Source organism: Elephas maximus, chromosome 23 (assembly GCF_024166365.1).
Source record: "Elephas maximus indicus isolate mEleMax1 chromosome 23, mEleMax1 primary haplotype, whole genome shotgun sequence".
NCBI lineage: Eukaryota > Metazoa > Chordata > Mammalia > Proboscidea > Elephantidae > Elephas > Elephas maximus.
In genome coordinates this window covers 5,012,280-5,026,612 of record NC_064841.1, presented here as the reverse complement: position 1 = coordinate 5,026,612, position 14,333 = coordinate 5,012,280, and positions in this window count along the sequence as shown.

Here is a 14,333-nt window from a genome sequence, read left to right as displayed (position 1 = left end):
TTTACTTTAAAGGAAAAAAATAAAGTACGTGTTTTGAAATGCTGCAGGGACTCAGACCATTTCATCATTTCAGAGGAGCAGCCATGTGAGGTTTCAAAACGAAATGTGATTGATTGCTCAAAGGTGTAAACCAAGTACAGCACAGTGACAAGTCGTATTACTCAGCCTTGCCATTCCTCTAGTTTGTGTTTTTCCATCCTTCCTGCTTACCTCTCTCTCCAGCTTGTCTGACCGAGACCCCTTGATAAAACCGTGTTGGATGTGGGCCTGTCTGCCTCAATTCCATTATATGAAGAAAGGAGGGCCAGTGGGACAAAAATCTCAAATATTTTCTTTGACACCCCAACACATCTCAGAGCCCTAATCTCATTCCTTAAGAATGGCAGAGCCTAAATCTTGCAGTCTCGGGAACCATAATCCTAACATTATAAAGGAGAATGGCACATTTGCCTACTACCAAGTAGCATGAATTCCCCCCAACATTCTCCCTTTGTTTATTGGATTTCTCAGCTGTTCTACACAGACAGACAATATAGAACTTTACATACACTTTTCATTCTTTCCCTTTTGTTCCCGGGTAACCCGTTAAGGCTCAACTTAGAGATGACCTCTGAAATGCTCTTCTTCCTCTGAAATGGGTGCTCCTCCTTTGTGTGTGCTCCCATGGAATATCGTACACAGTGACTAAAGCATCTAAAAGCCAAGGTTTGAACCCTGCCTTTTCCACTCATCAGCTTATAACTTGGAGAAAAAACAAAAATATTTTAACCTCTCTCAGTCTGAGTTTTTTCATCTATAATGTATGGGTAATAAAAATACCTTCTTCATTGCGCTTCAAGAAGACTCAGTGATGTCTTGTATGTTGATTCATGCAATAATGCGTATTATTATTGATATAGTTGATATTAAAATATTTATGATATTACATTGCAATATATACTTGTGTTTGTATCCTCTACTCCGCCATGTGCTCCTTAAAGACAGGAAATATGACTTCTAAGCCTAGCAAATTATGCTCAGAAAAATACAATACTTACACCCAGCAAAACATCCGGCACTGAGGGGTCTTCAAAATATAGTAGAAGAACAAATGGCCTAGGAAGTCAGGTTTGGTGGGATACTCATGATAGAATTGTGTGTGTGTGTTTTTTTTTTTTTTTTTGCTTTAAGTGAAAGTTTACAAATCAAGTCATTCTTTCACACAAAAGTCCATATACACCTTGCTATACACTCCCAATTACTCTCCCCCTAATGAGACAGCCCGCTCTCTCCCTCCACTCTCTCTGTTCGTGTCCATTTTGCCAGCTTCTAACCCCCTCCACCCTCTCATCTCCCCTCCAGGCAGGAGATGCCAACATAGTCTCAAGTGTGCACCTGATCCAAGAAGCTCACTCCTCACCAGCATCCCTCTCCAACCCATTGTCCAGTCCGATCCATGTCTGAAGAGTTGGCTTCGGGAATGGTTCCTGTCCTGGGCCAACAGAAGGTCTGGGGGCCACGACCACTGGGGTCCTTCCGGTTTCAGTCAGACCATTAAGTCTGGTCTTATGAGAATTTGGGGTCTGTATCCCACTGCTCTCCTGCTCCCTCAGGGGTTCTCTGTTGTGTTCCCTGTCAGGGCAGGCACCGGTTATAGCCGGGCACCATCTAGTTCTTCTGGTCTCAGGATGATGTAGTCTCTGGTTCATGTGGCCCTTTCTGTCTCTTGGGCTCGTAATTGCCTTGTATCTTTGGTGTTCTTCATTCTCCTTTGATCCAGGTGGGTTGAGACAAATTGATGCACCGTAGATGGCTGCTTGCTAGCGTTGAAGGCCCCAGACGCCACTTTTCAAAGTGGGATGCAGAATGTTTTCTTAATAGATTTTATCATGCCAATTCACTTAGATGTCCCCTGAAACCATGGTCCCCAGATCCCTGCCCCTGCTACACTGGCCTTTGAAGCATTCAGTTTATTCAGGAAACTTTTGCTTTTGGTTTAGTCCAGTTGTGCTGACCGCCCCTGTATTGTGTGCTGTCTTTCCCTTCACCTAAAGTAGTTTTTATCTACTATCTAATTAGTGAATGCACTTCTCCCCCCACCCATCTCGTAACCACAAAAGAATGTTTTCTTCTCAGTTTAAACTATTTCTCAAGTTCTTATAATAATGGTCTTATACAATATTTGTCTTTTTGCAACTAATTTCACTCAGCATAATGCCTTCCAGGTTCCTCCATGTTATGAAATGTTTCACAGATTCCTCACTGTTCTTTATTGATGCGTAGTATTCCATTGTGTGAATATACCGTAATTTATTTATCCATTCATCCGTTGATGGGCACCTTGGTTGCTTCCATCATTTTGCTATTGTAAACAGTGCTGCAATAAACATGGGTGTGCATATATCTGTTCGTGTAAAGGCTCTTATTTCTCTAGGTTATATTCCAAGGAGTGGGATTGCTGGATCATATGGTAGTTCTATTTCTAGCTTTTTAAGTAAGCACCAAATTGATTTCCAAAGTGGCTGTACCATTTGACATTCAGTGTAGAAGTGTTCCAATCTCTCCACAGCCTCTCCAACATTTATTATTTTGTGTTTTTTGGATTAATGCCAGCCTTGCTGGAGTGAGATGGAATCTCATTGTTGTTTTGATCTGCATTTCTCTAATGGCTAATGATCGTGAACATTTCCTCATACGTCTGTTAGCTACCTGAATGTCTTCTTTAGTGAAGTGTCTATTCATATCTTTTGCCCATTTTTTAATTTGGTTATTTGTCTTTTTGTAGTTGAGTTTTTGCAGTATCATGTAGATTTTAGAGATCAGGAGCTGATCACAAAAGTCGTAGCTAAAAACTTTTTCCCAGTCTGTAGGCAGTCTTTTTACTCTTTTGGTGAAGTCTTTGGATGAGCGTAGGTGTTTGATTCTTAGGAGATCCCAGTTATCTAGTTTTTCTTCTGCATTCTTAATAATGTTTTTTATACTGTTTATGCCATGTATTAGGGCTCCTAACGTTGTCCCTATTTTTTCTTCCATGATCTTTATTGTTTTAAATTTTATATTTAGGTCTTTGATCCATTTTGAGTTAGTTTTTGTGCATGGAGTGAGGTATGGGTCTTGTTTCATTTTTTTGCAGATGGATATCCAGTTATGCCAATACCATTTGTTAAAAAGACTGTCTTTTCCCCCATTTAACTGTTTTGGGGCCTTTGTCAAATATCAACTGCTCATATGTGGATGGATTTATGTCTGGATTCTCAATTCTGTTCCATTGGTCTACGTATCTGTTGTTGTACCAGTACCAGGCTGTTTGGACTACTGTGGCGGTATAATAGATAGGTTCTAAAATCAGGTAAAGTAAGGCCTCCCACTTTGTTCTTCTTTTTCAGTAATGCCTTATTTATCCGGGCCTCTTTCCCTTCCATATGAAGTTGGTGATTTGTTTCTCCATCTTATTAAAGAATGTCGTTGGGATTTGGATCGGAATTGCATTAAATGTATAGATTGCTTTTGGTAGAGTAGACATTTTTATAATGTTAAGTCTTCCTATCCACGAGCAAGATATGTTTTTCCACTTATGTAAGTCTCTTGGTTTCTTGCAGAAGTGTACCGTAGTTTTCTTTGTATAGTCTTTTACATCTCTGGTAAGATTTATTCCTAAGTATTTTATCTTCTTGGGGGCCACTGTAAATGACATTGATTTGGTGATTTCCTCTTCGATGTTCTTTTTGTTGGTGTAGAGGAATCCAACTGATTTTTGTATGTTTATCTTGTATCCTGATACTCTGCTGAACTCTTCTATTAGTTTCAGTAGTTTTCTGGAGGATTCCTTAGGGTTTTCTGTGTATAAGATCCTGTCATCTGGAAATAGAGGTACTTTTACTTCTTCCTTGCCATTCTGGATGCCCTTTATTTCTTTATCTAGCCTAATTGCTCTGGCTAAGACCTCCAACACAATGTTGAATAAGAGTGGTGATAAAGGGCATCCTTGTCTGGTTCCCGATCTCAATGGGAATGTTTTCAGGCTGTCTCCACTTGGGGTGATGTTGGCTGTTGGCTTTGTATAAATGCCCTTTATTATGTTGAGGAATTTTCCTTCTATTGCTATTTTGCTGAGAGTTTTTATCATGAATGAGTGTTGAACTTTGTCAAATGCCTTTTCTGCATCAATTGATAAAATCATGTGATTCTTGTATTTTGTTTTATTTATGTGGTGGATTACATTAATTGTTTTTCTAATGTTGAACCATCCCTGCATACCTGGTATGAATACCACTTGGTCATGGTGAATTATTTTTTTGATATGTTGCTGAAATCTATTGACAAGAATTTTGTTGAGGATTTTTGCATCTACATTCATGAGGGATATAGGTCTATAATTTTCTTTTCTTGTGGTGTCTTTACCTGGTTTTGGTATCAGGGATATGGTGGCTTCATAGAATGAGTTTGGTAGTATTGTGTCCTTTTCTATGCTCTGAAATACCTTTAGTAGTAGTGGTGTTAACTTTTCTCTGAAAGTTTGGTAGAACTCTGCAGTGAAGCCGTCCAGACCAGGGCTTTTTTTGTTGTTGTTGTTGGGAGTTTCTTGAATACCTTTTCTCTCTCTTCTTTTGTTATGGGTCTATTTAGTTGTTGTACCTCTGTTTGTGTTAGTTTAGGTAGGTAGTGTGTTTTTAGGAATTCATCCATTTCTTCTAGATTTTCAAATTTGCTAGAGCACAGTTTTTCATAGTAATCTGATATGATTCTTTTAATTTCAGTTGTAATATCGCCCATCTCATTTCTTATTCGGGTTATTTGCTTCCTCTCCTGTTTTTCTTTTGTCAGCTTGGCCAGTGGTTTATCAATTTTGTTGATTTTTTTCAAAAAATCAGCTTTGGTCTTGTTAATTCTTTCAATTGTTTTTCTGTTTTCTATTTCATTTAGTTCAGCTCTAATTTTTATTTGTTTTCTTCTGGTGCCTATGGATTTCTTTTGTTGCTCTCTTTCTATTTGTTCAAGTTGTAGGGGATAATTCTTTGATTTGGGCCCTTTCTTCTTTTTGGATGTGCCCATTTATTGATGTAAATTGGCCTCTGAGCACCACTTTTGCTGTGTCCCAAAGGTTCTGATAGGAAGTGTTTTCATTCTCATTGGATTCTCTGAATTTCTTTATTCCATCCTTAATGTCTTCTATAATCCAGTCATTTTTGAGCAGGGTATTGTTCAATTTCCAAGTGTTTGATTTCCTTTCCCTGTTTTTCCTGTTATTGATTTCCACTTTTATGGCCTTATGGTCAGAGAAAATGCTTTGTAATATTTCAGTGTTTTGGATTCTGCTAAGGCTTGCTTTATGACCTAATATGTGGTCTATTCTAGAAATGTTCCATGTGCACTAGAAAAGAAAGCATAGTTGGTTGCTGTTGGGTGGAGTGTTCTATATACGTCTACGGGGTCAAGTTGTTTGATTGTTGCATTTAGATCTTCCGTGTCTTTATTGAGCTCCTTTCTGGATGTGCTGTCCTTCACCAAAAGTGGTGTGTCGAAGTCTCCTACCATTATTGTGGAGCTGTCTATCTCACTTTTCAATGCTGATAGAGTTTGTTTTATGTATCTTGCAGCCCTGTCATTGGGTGCATAAATATTTAATATGGCTATATCTTCTTGGTGTATTGTCCCTTTAATCATTATATAGTGTCCTTCCTTATCCTTTCTGATGGATTTAAAGTGAAAGTCTATTTTGTCAGAAATTAATATTGTCACTCCTGCTCTTTTTTGAGTGTTGTTTGCTTGATATATTTTTTTCCATCCTTTGAGTTTTAGTTTGTTTGTGTCTATAAGTCTAAGGTATGTCTCTTGTAGGCAGCATATAGATGGATCTTGTTTTTTAATCCATTCTGCCACTCCCTGTCTCTTTATTGGTGCATTTAGTCCATTTACATTCAGGGTAATTATGGAGAGGTATGAATTTAGTGCTATCATTTTGAGGTCTTTTTTTGTGTGTTGTTGACAGTTTCTTTTTCCCACTTGATTTTATGTGCTGAGTAGATTTTCTTCATATATTGTCCTTTCCTCATATTTGTTGTTGTTGATTTTGTTTCTGCTGAGTCTGTATTTTTCCCTTGTGTCTTATTTTGATGAGTAGGGTAGTTTGTCTCCTTTGTGGTTACCTTAATATTTACCCCTATTTTTCTAAATTTAAAGTTAAGTATTATTTCTTTGTATTGTTGTATCTTTCTCTCCATATGGAAGGTGTATGATTACATTTCTTAGTCCCTCTTTATTATTTTAATGTTGTCTTCTTTTATATAATAACATCTCTGTTACCCTGTTTTGAGCTTTTTTTTTTTTAAAATAATCTTGCTTTGTTTTTTTGGATTTCCCTGTCTGGGTTGACTTCTGGTTGCTCTGCCAAGTGTTCTAGTCTTGGGTTGATGCCTAATATTGTTGATTTTCTAACCGAAGAACTCCCTTTAGTATTTCTTGTAGTTTTAGTTTGGTTTTTACGAATTCCCTCAACTTGTGTTTATCTGGAAATGTCTTAATTTCACCTTCATATTTAAGAGACAGTTTTGCTGGATATATGATTCTTGGCAGGCAATTTTTTTCCTTCAATTTTTTTTTAAATATGTCATCTCATTGCCTTCTTGCCTGCATGGTTTCTGCCGAGTAGTCTGAGCTTATTGGCTTTACTTTGTAGGTGACTTTTCATTTATCCCACGCTGCTCTTATAATTCTCTCTTTATCTTTGGTTTTGGCAAGTTTGATTATAATATGTCTTGGTGGCTTTCTTTTAACATCTACCTTATGTGGAGTTTGATGAGCATCTTGGATAGATATCTTCTCATCTTTCACAATATCAGGGAGGTTTTCTGCCAACAAATCATCAACAATTTTCTCTGTATTTTCTGTTATCCCTCCCTGTTCTGGTACTCCAATCACTCATAGGTTATTTCTTGATAGAGTCCCACATGATTCTTAAGATTTTTCATTTTTTAAAATTCTTTATCTGATTTTTCTTGAAATATATTAGTGCCAAGTGATTTACCTTTGAGTTCAGAAATTCTAGCTTCTACTTGCTCAATTCTGCTCCTCTGACTTTCTATTGAGTTGTCTAATTCTGTAATTTTATTGTTAATCTTCTGAATTTCTGATTGCTGTCTGTCTATGGATTTTTCCAGCTTATTATGTTTTTCATTATGTTCCTGAATAATCTTTCTAATTTCTTCAGTTGCTTTATCTGTGTGTTCCTTGGCTTGTTCTGCGTATTGCCTCATTTCCTTCCTGACGTCTTCAAGGGTTCTGTATATTACCCTTTTGTATTCTGCATGTGGTAATTCTAGGAATGCGCTTTCATCTAGAAGATCCCTGGATTCTTTGTTTTGAGAGCCTGTTGAGGTGACCATGGTCTGTTTCTTTATGTGACTTGATATTGACTGTTGTCTCTGAGCCATCTACAAGTTATTGTACTAGTTTATGCTTGCTTACTCTGTCATAGCCTCTTGCTTTGTTTTGTTTTGGTATACCCCTGTGGGTTGCTTGAGTGAGCTAGCTTGATTATTTTTGCCTTTGGAGCTCTGACGTCCTGTCCCCAGCTGGCTAGAGCTGTTATCAGGTATATCAGTCTAGGAGTCCATTCAGTTTTCTTGTATGAATTCAGCTCAGGTTTCCACATAGCTGATCATCAAGTGTGTCGTACAGGCTCTGTCCTACAGTCTTAGAGGGGCAGGAGTGATTGGTGTATATACCAGTATCTAATTGCACCAAGTGGTCATGCTCTGAACAAGGCAGGGGGCTGAGAACCGACCCCTGAGTGTCTCTGAGGAAATTGTGTCCCTGTCCCTTACAGCATGCAGGTGGGTGGGTTCTGCAGAGGGACCATGGGCACCCAAAGTTTTTGGTTGTAAGGACTGGGAGGTACCAGTTATCTTTGGATCCCTTTCACAAGTGGCTGGGTGACCTGCGTGGAGCTACTAGTCCTTAGGACCCTGAGGTGGGTAGACGAGGATCTTGTTTAATAGGCAAAGCAATGTCAAACATCAAACACCCACCTCTCCACCGCACAGCTGAAACGATTGGAGTCTGCCAACAAGGGCCTATTCTCCCAAAATAGGTCCACACAGGTACATGCAGAAGGGAAAGGTGCTCAAACTCCATGGGCAGTTTATGCCTGGACAGGAGCCGCTTCTGTCCTGAGTTCCCCCAGTTTGTGGAGATAGCAAATTATCTTTTCCCCCAGTTGCAAATTTTTTCCCTTCGCCAAGGCTGGGAGGATGGCTCTAGGTGCTCAACAGTGCCTATCTCAGGCCCAGGGAATTCAGCTGCTGAAGCTGGCTTGGGGGTGGGGGGGGCACGGTAAAATATATGCAGGTACTTAGCTTTTGCCAAGAGCGCCCTTCTTCTCAGGTTCCAGTGGTGTGAGTAGGCTGTGTGGCTGGCTGCTTCTCCCTGAGGAAACTGTGGCCGAACGCTAGCACAAACCTGTCGCTGCTGCTCCAGGGATGGTGCCTGAGGGCTCCCTGCGATTCAGGTCCAGTAACTACTCTCTGCTTCTGAACGGTCTCTTCCTCCACATGCCCCTCAGTTCGTTTTCTAAACTTGCCGTTGAAACTCAGGGCTCCTAGCTTGTCACAAATATACTCATTTCACTTGTTTTTTCGGGTCTTTGTTGTAAAGAGGGCTCGCCGGAAGCATCTGTCTATTCTGCCATCTTGGCTCCATCTCTGCTCATAGTTTCTTATTAGTGGGTTTCATTGCCCCTTGAATAATAATAAAGAGCCCTGGTGGTGCCGCAGTTAAAGAGCTCAGCTGCTAACCAAAAGTTCAGCAGTTTGAACCCACCAGCGATTCTGTGAGAGAAAGATGTGGTGATCTGCTTCTGCAAGGATTTATAGCCTTGGAAATCCTATGGTGCAGTTCTGCTCTGTCCTATACGGTCACTATGAGTTAGAATTGACTTAGTGGCAGTGGGTTTGGTTTGGTTTTTTGAATAATAATAATACTAATCATCTTCTCAAATGATATATGAAAATAAAATGACTAATTTGTTTCTGAATTTGTAGGAAAACATCCTGAGTTTCATAGCTCTCAGATACCATTCGTTCTATTCTTTGCTTTCTGCCAGTAAACAAAGCACATTAAGCATTAACTGAGAAATGAGAAAAGCTGCCTCAGGCACTCTCAACCTGGTGTCACAACTTCGCAAGACACAATAGACTCAGAGACACTTAAAAACCTAAAAGAACATCACAATGTCTCCATCTATATACTTGTCCGGTGTTTACATTTAGAAAAAAAATTACTGAGAAGCAAGTTATTAAATGTGTCTGCAGGCACAGATGTTTTAGCATAAAATGGGCAAGTAAATGAAATTCTGATCTCCTTACCAAACAGAAAAGAACAGCTAGACTTAGTTTTGTCTTTTCTTGTGATGGCAAGACCTCTGAGCAAGTAACATTTTCAAAGGTTTTGTTTACCACCGTTGGCTACAGGAGATTCTGACATGTGCAGTGATGGAGACAAGCTAAATGGCACAGTATCGACTCCATTATCTGTAGCCATTCGGATTCTGAGTTTCGCTAAAGAGTATATCATTTTTCCCCCACCCCACCCCAATTACGCAGATCTGATACTAACACCCCCTTAGCTGTTTTGACCTTTGGTGCAAGGAAATCAGCTGTTTTCAGGGTATTTCTCGTGAATTAAGGAGAAAGGGATTGAATACAATATTATAATTTACAAATCTCACTCTGCAAAATATGTGCATATAAATCAAGAGCTCTGGTGAGAGCCCCAGATCCTTTTAGTCTCCCACTGAATTTACTCGGCATTACACATATGAATACATTCAGAAGAAAAATATGTTTTGGAAGTGACTTGCTTGGTAAAGATGGCTGAAAAAATAACCCAACAAGACAATCCCAGCTTTAACCTGATTCCACCCTTCAAGGTAGATGTGGGATCAGTCATAACCACAGTGTCCTAAAAGCAGCCAAGGTGAAGGTCTAAGCCTGTAGCCATATAAGTGGCACCATTTTGCTCAAAAAAGGACTTTTACACACACCTACTCATATGCACACACACACGTTCTAGGAGACAGGGTGGAAACAGGGTGGTAAAATGGTCAGAATCTGCACAGGGCTTTGGCATAGGGCATAGGGCTTGTATCCAAGCTCTTTCTTTGCCATGGTCAAACCACTCTTGACCTTGGTCAAACCATTGAACCTTTTTGAGCTTCTAGTCCTTCCTCTGGAGAATGGAGGTAATAATATCCACCTCCTGGTGTTTTGTGAAGATAAAAACCAGTTGCCGTCAAGTTGACTCCAACTCATGACAAGTCCATGTGTGTCAGAGTAGAACGTGCTCCACAGGGTTTTCCATGGCTGGTTTTTCAGATGTGGACCATCAGGGCTTCCTTCCGAAGCTTCCCTGCGTGAACTCAAACCTCCTTTGGGTTAGCAACCAAGTGCGTTATCATTTTGCACCACCCAGGGATCCCTTTGTGAGGATAAATAAGAAATTCTGTGTCCATGAACCTGGTACATAGTAGGCACACACCTAACAACAGCCACCACACCTTCCTTCCTCCCCTTCTTCAGCTGTAACAGGTTGGCAAGGAAAAAGAAAAGAACCATAACTCAAGTAAACCAAAGAACCAAACCTGTGGCAGTGACGTCGATTCTGACTCATTGCGACCCTATAGGACAGAGTAGAACTGTCCCATAGGGTTTCCAAGGCTGTAAATCTCTACCGAAGTGGATCACCACATCTTTCTCCCATGGAGCAGCTGGTGGATTCGAACCGCCAACCTTTTGGTTAGCAGCCAAGCAGTTTAACCATTGGGCCACCAGGGCTCATAGATCAAGTAATGGTCCTTAAATTGTGTCAGGTTTATGAAGGTGTGTGCCCTCTGCCTAGGAATTAAAACATGTTCCTGAAACCTTAATATTATAGGCCTATCTTGGAAAGTATGGGACAGTAAACTCCAGGTGCCCAATTATCTTACTGTTAGCCAATCAGATACATGGAGAGTCTCATGGCTTTACATGCTCTACATTTTCAAAGAGTCTTCTTCAACAAAACACTACAGAAATGATCTCTAAAAACATAGTCCTGGTCTTTAACCAGGAGCCTCCGCTGGGTCTACGGAAACCAAGCACATTTCACCGATGGTGATAAAGTGTCCACGTTTACAATTGTACCATGAAAGTACTAGACAAACAGGTTCTGCAATACATTCCTTTCTTTTCAAATGTTACACAGTGAGTTTTTAACTTAAGTGGAAATGTTGTTGTCGTTGTTAGGTGCTGTCGAGTCAGTTCCAACTCATAGCGACCCTATGCACAACAGAAAGAAACACTGCCCGGTCCTGCACCATCCTTACAATTGTTGTTATGCTTGAGCCCATTGTTGCAGCCACTGTGTCAATCCACCTCATAGAGGGTCTTCCTCTTTTCCACTGACCCTGTACTTTGCCAAGCATGATGTCCTTCTCCAGAGACTGATCTCTCCTGATAACATGTCCAAAGTATGTAAGACTCAGTCTCGTCATCCTTGCTTCTAAGGAGCATTCTGGTTGTAATTCTTCCAAGACAGATTTGTTCGTTCTTCTGGGAGTCTGTGGTATATTCGATATTCTTCGCCAACACCACAATTCAAAGGCATCAATTCTTCTTCGGTCTTCCTTATCCATTGTCCAGCTTTCACATGCATATGATGCGATTGAAAATACCATGGCTTGGAACAGGCACACCTTAGTCTTCAAGGTGACATCTTTGCTCTTCAACACTTTAAAGAGGTCCTTTGCAGCAGATTTACCCAATGCAATGCATCTTTTGATTTCTTGACTGCTGCTTCCATGGCTGTTGATTGTGGATCCAAGTAAAATGAAATCCTTGACAACTTCAATCTTTTCTCCGTTTATCATGATGTTGCTTATTGGTCCATTTGTGAGGATTTTTGTTTTCTTTATGTTGAGGTGTAATCCATACTGAAGGCTGTGGTCTTTGATCTTCATTAGTAAGTGCTTCAAGTCCTCTTCACTTTCAGCAAGCAAGGTTGCGTCATCTGCATAACGCAGGTTGTTAATGAGTCTTCCTCCAAACCTGATGACCCATTCTTTTTCATATAGTCCAGCTTCTCGTATTATTTGCTCAGCATACAGATTGAATAGGTATGGTGAAAGAATACAACTCTGGCGCACACCTTTCCTGATTTTAAACCAATCAGTACTCCCTTGTTCTGTCTGAACAATTGCTCTTTATCTATGTAAAGGTTCCTCACGAGCACAGTTAAGCGTTCTGGAATTCCCATTCTTTGCAAAAAACATAAACCAAACCCAGTGCCATCGAGTTGATTCCGACTCATAGCGACCCTATGGGAAAGGGTGGAACTGCCCCACAGAGTCTCCAAGGAGTGCCTGGCAGATTCAAACTGCTGACCCCTTGGTTAGCAGTTGTAGCACTTAACCACTACGCCACCAGGGTTTCCATTCTTCACAATGTTATCCATAATTTGTTACAATCCACACAGTCGAATATCTTTGCATAGTCAAAGTGGAAATGTAAAGTGTTTGAAGAGAATTTTAAACAGCCATGCTTAATTAACATAACCCCAAATGGCAGCCAGTCACAGCCCAAATCTTGAAAGGTGTTGGTGGGCAGTTCTAGGACAGTGCCCCAAACTGGTCACTAAAGGAAAGGGCGGGCTTGGGCTCTGCTGGTGAGAACAGGCTGAGCCCGGCAGCTGGTAAACCTTGTCGATTGCAGGCAACCGGTTGTTTTTTTGTTTTCCTGAAGACAAGACTGCATAGAATTTTTTTCCCCCTCAATCTAGCTTAATTTGCTTTAGACTTAGCAAATTTCTTCCAAAATTATTACAGCCATTTTTCAATTTTAGTTTTTGGTAGCATTGCAAGCTTTTTTGTTCGTTTTTGTTTTTCTTTTGCTGGCATCATAAGCAATTTAATTGGAAGCTGCTAGACAGTTATCAGAAACCCTGGTGGCATAGTGGTTAAGTGCTACCACTGCTAACCAAAAGGTCGGCAGTTTAAATCCACCAGGCGCTCCTTGGAAGCTCTATGGGGCAGTTCTACTCTGTCCTATAGTGTCACTATGAGTCGGAATCAACTCGACAGCAATGGGTTATGGGTTACCCAGTTATCATTTTAAAACTGGAGTCTTGTAGCGTCTCTTCTATTTTAAGCTGTTACTAAAGTCCCAGGTAGCTTACATGATTCTAAAACACAAAGTCACAGGTTATTTAGTATTGTCCATTTATCTGCCCAGATTCTAGGAAGTTGATGCTTTGAAAAACAAGCTAGGTTGTAGTTTGATTTTCACCATCAAGCCCCAGCCTCCTCCTCGTTTGTGGTGAGTCGGAATCTATTTGATGACAACGGGTTTGGGTTTTGGGTTTTTTTTTTTTTTTTTGATGATGTTTTCTGAAAAACTCTGTGTGATAGAAACATCTTCAAAATTGTTCTCAAGAAAGGTTCACCGTTTTTTCATCCGATCACATAAAGAGGCTTCTTACCAGGAGGTTGCCTGATACGGGATCTCAGGAAATACTCAGTTTTCTCAGGAATAGGAGATAGTAACTGGACACAACCCTGCCATCAGCGATTGTGATTGATTCAGCGTCCCGCGGTAGGAATTCGATGAGTTGTACTTCAGAAGCGTGGTGACCTGGGGCGAATATTCTGTATCTCCTTTTCTGACCCTGCTCTGCTGCTCATTCTAAATGATGAGGGTGTCTCAGGTGCAGTACGGGATGCCCCTCTCTGTGCCACCTACATCCTCTACCTGGGCAACCTCACCTGCTTCCTCGTCTTTCCAGCCCTGATCTCTGCTTGACACTCCAGACTCAGTCAACCTGATATCTCCAAATAGATGTCTAGTAGAAATCTTAAAACTATCATGGCCAGCATGGAACTCAGATTTAGATTGGAACTGTCGACCTTTTGGTTAGCAGCCGAGCTCTTAACCACTGCACCGAGGATTCATGGATTTATGCTTTATTTTCTGGGTTACGGACCATTACTGTCATTATTTATTTTCTTACTCAGCTTGTCCCAGACTTGGGTATGAGAAGCTCCTCTTTAAATCACATCTAGTAGCTTTGATCTATGAATTGTCATATTCAGATATGTAAGGTTAGAGCAAATAAACAAGGTTTGTTTCTGATTATAGCCTAACAGATTCCTTTGTATAGAAATAACTTAAGAACTTTTTATTCTTAAACACTTCTAAATGAAGATACTATGCCAGATAAGGGGAACTTATGAAAACAAAACAACAGTAGCAACCACAGTGACCCCCTCCCCACTACCACTAAGTTGTTTACTTTTCCAGACCAGTTACAATGGGCAATGTGATGAA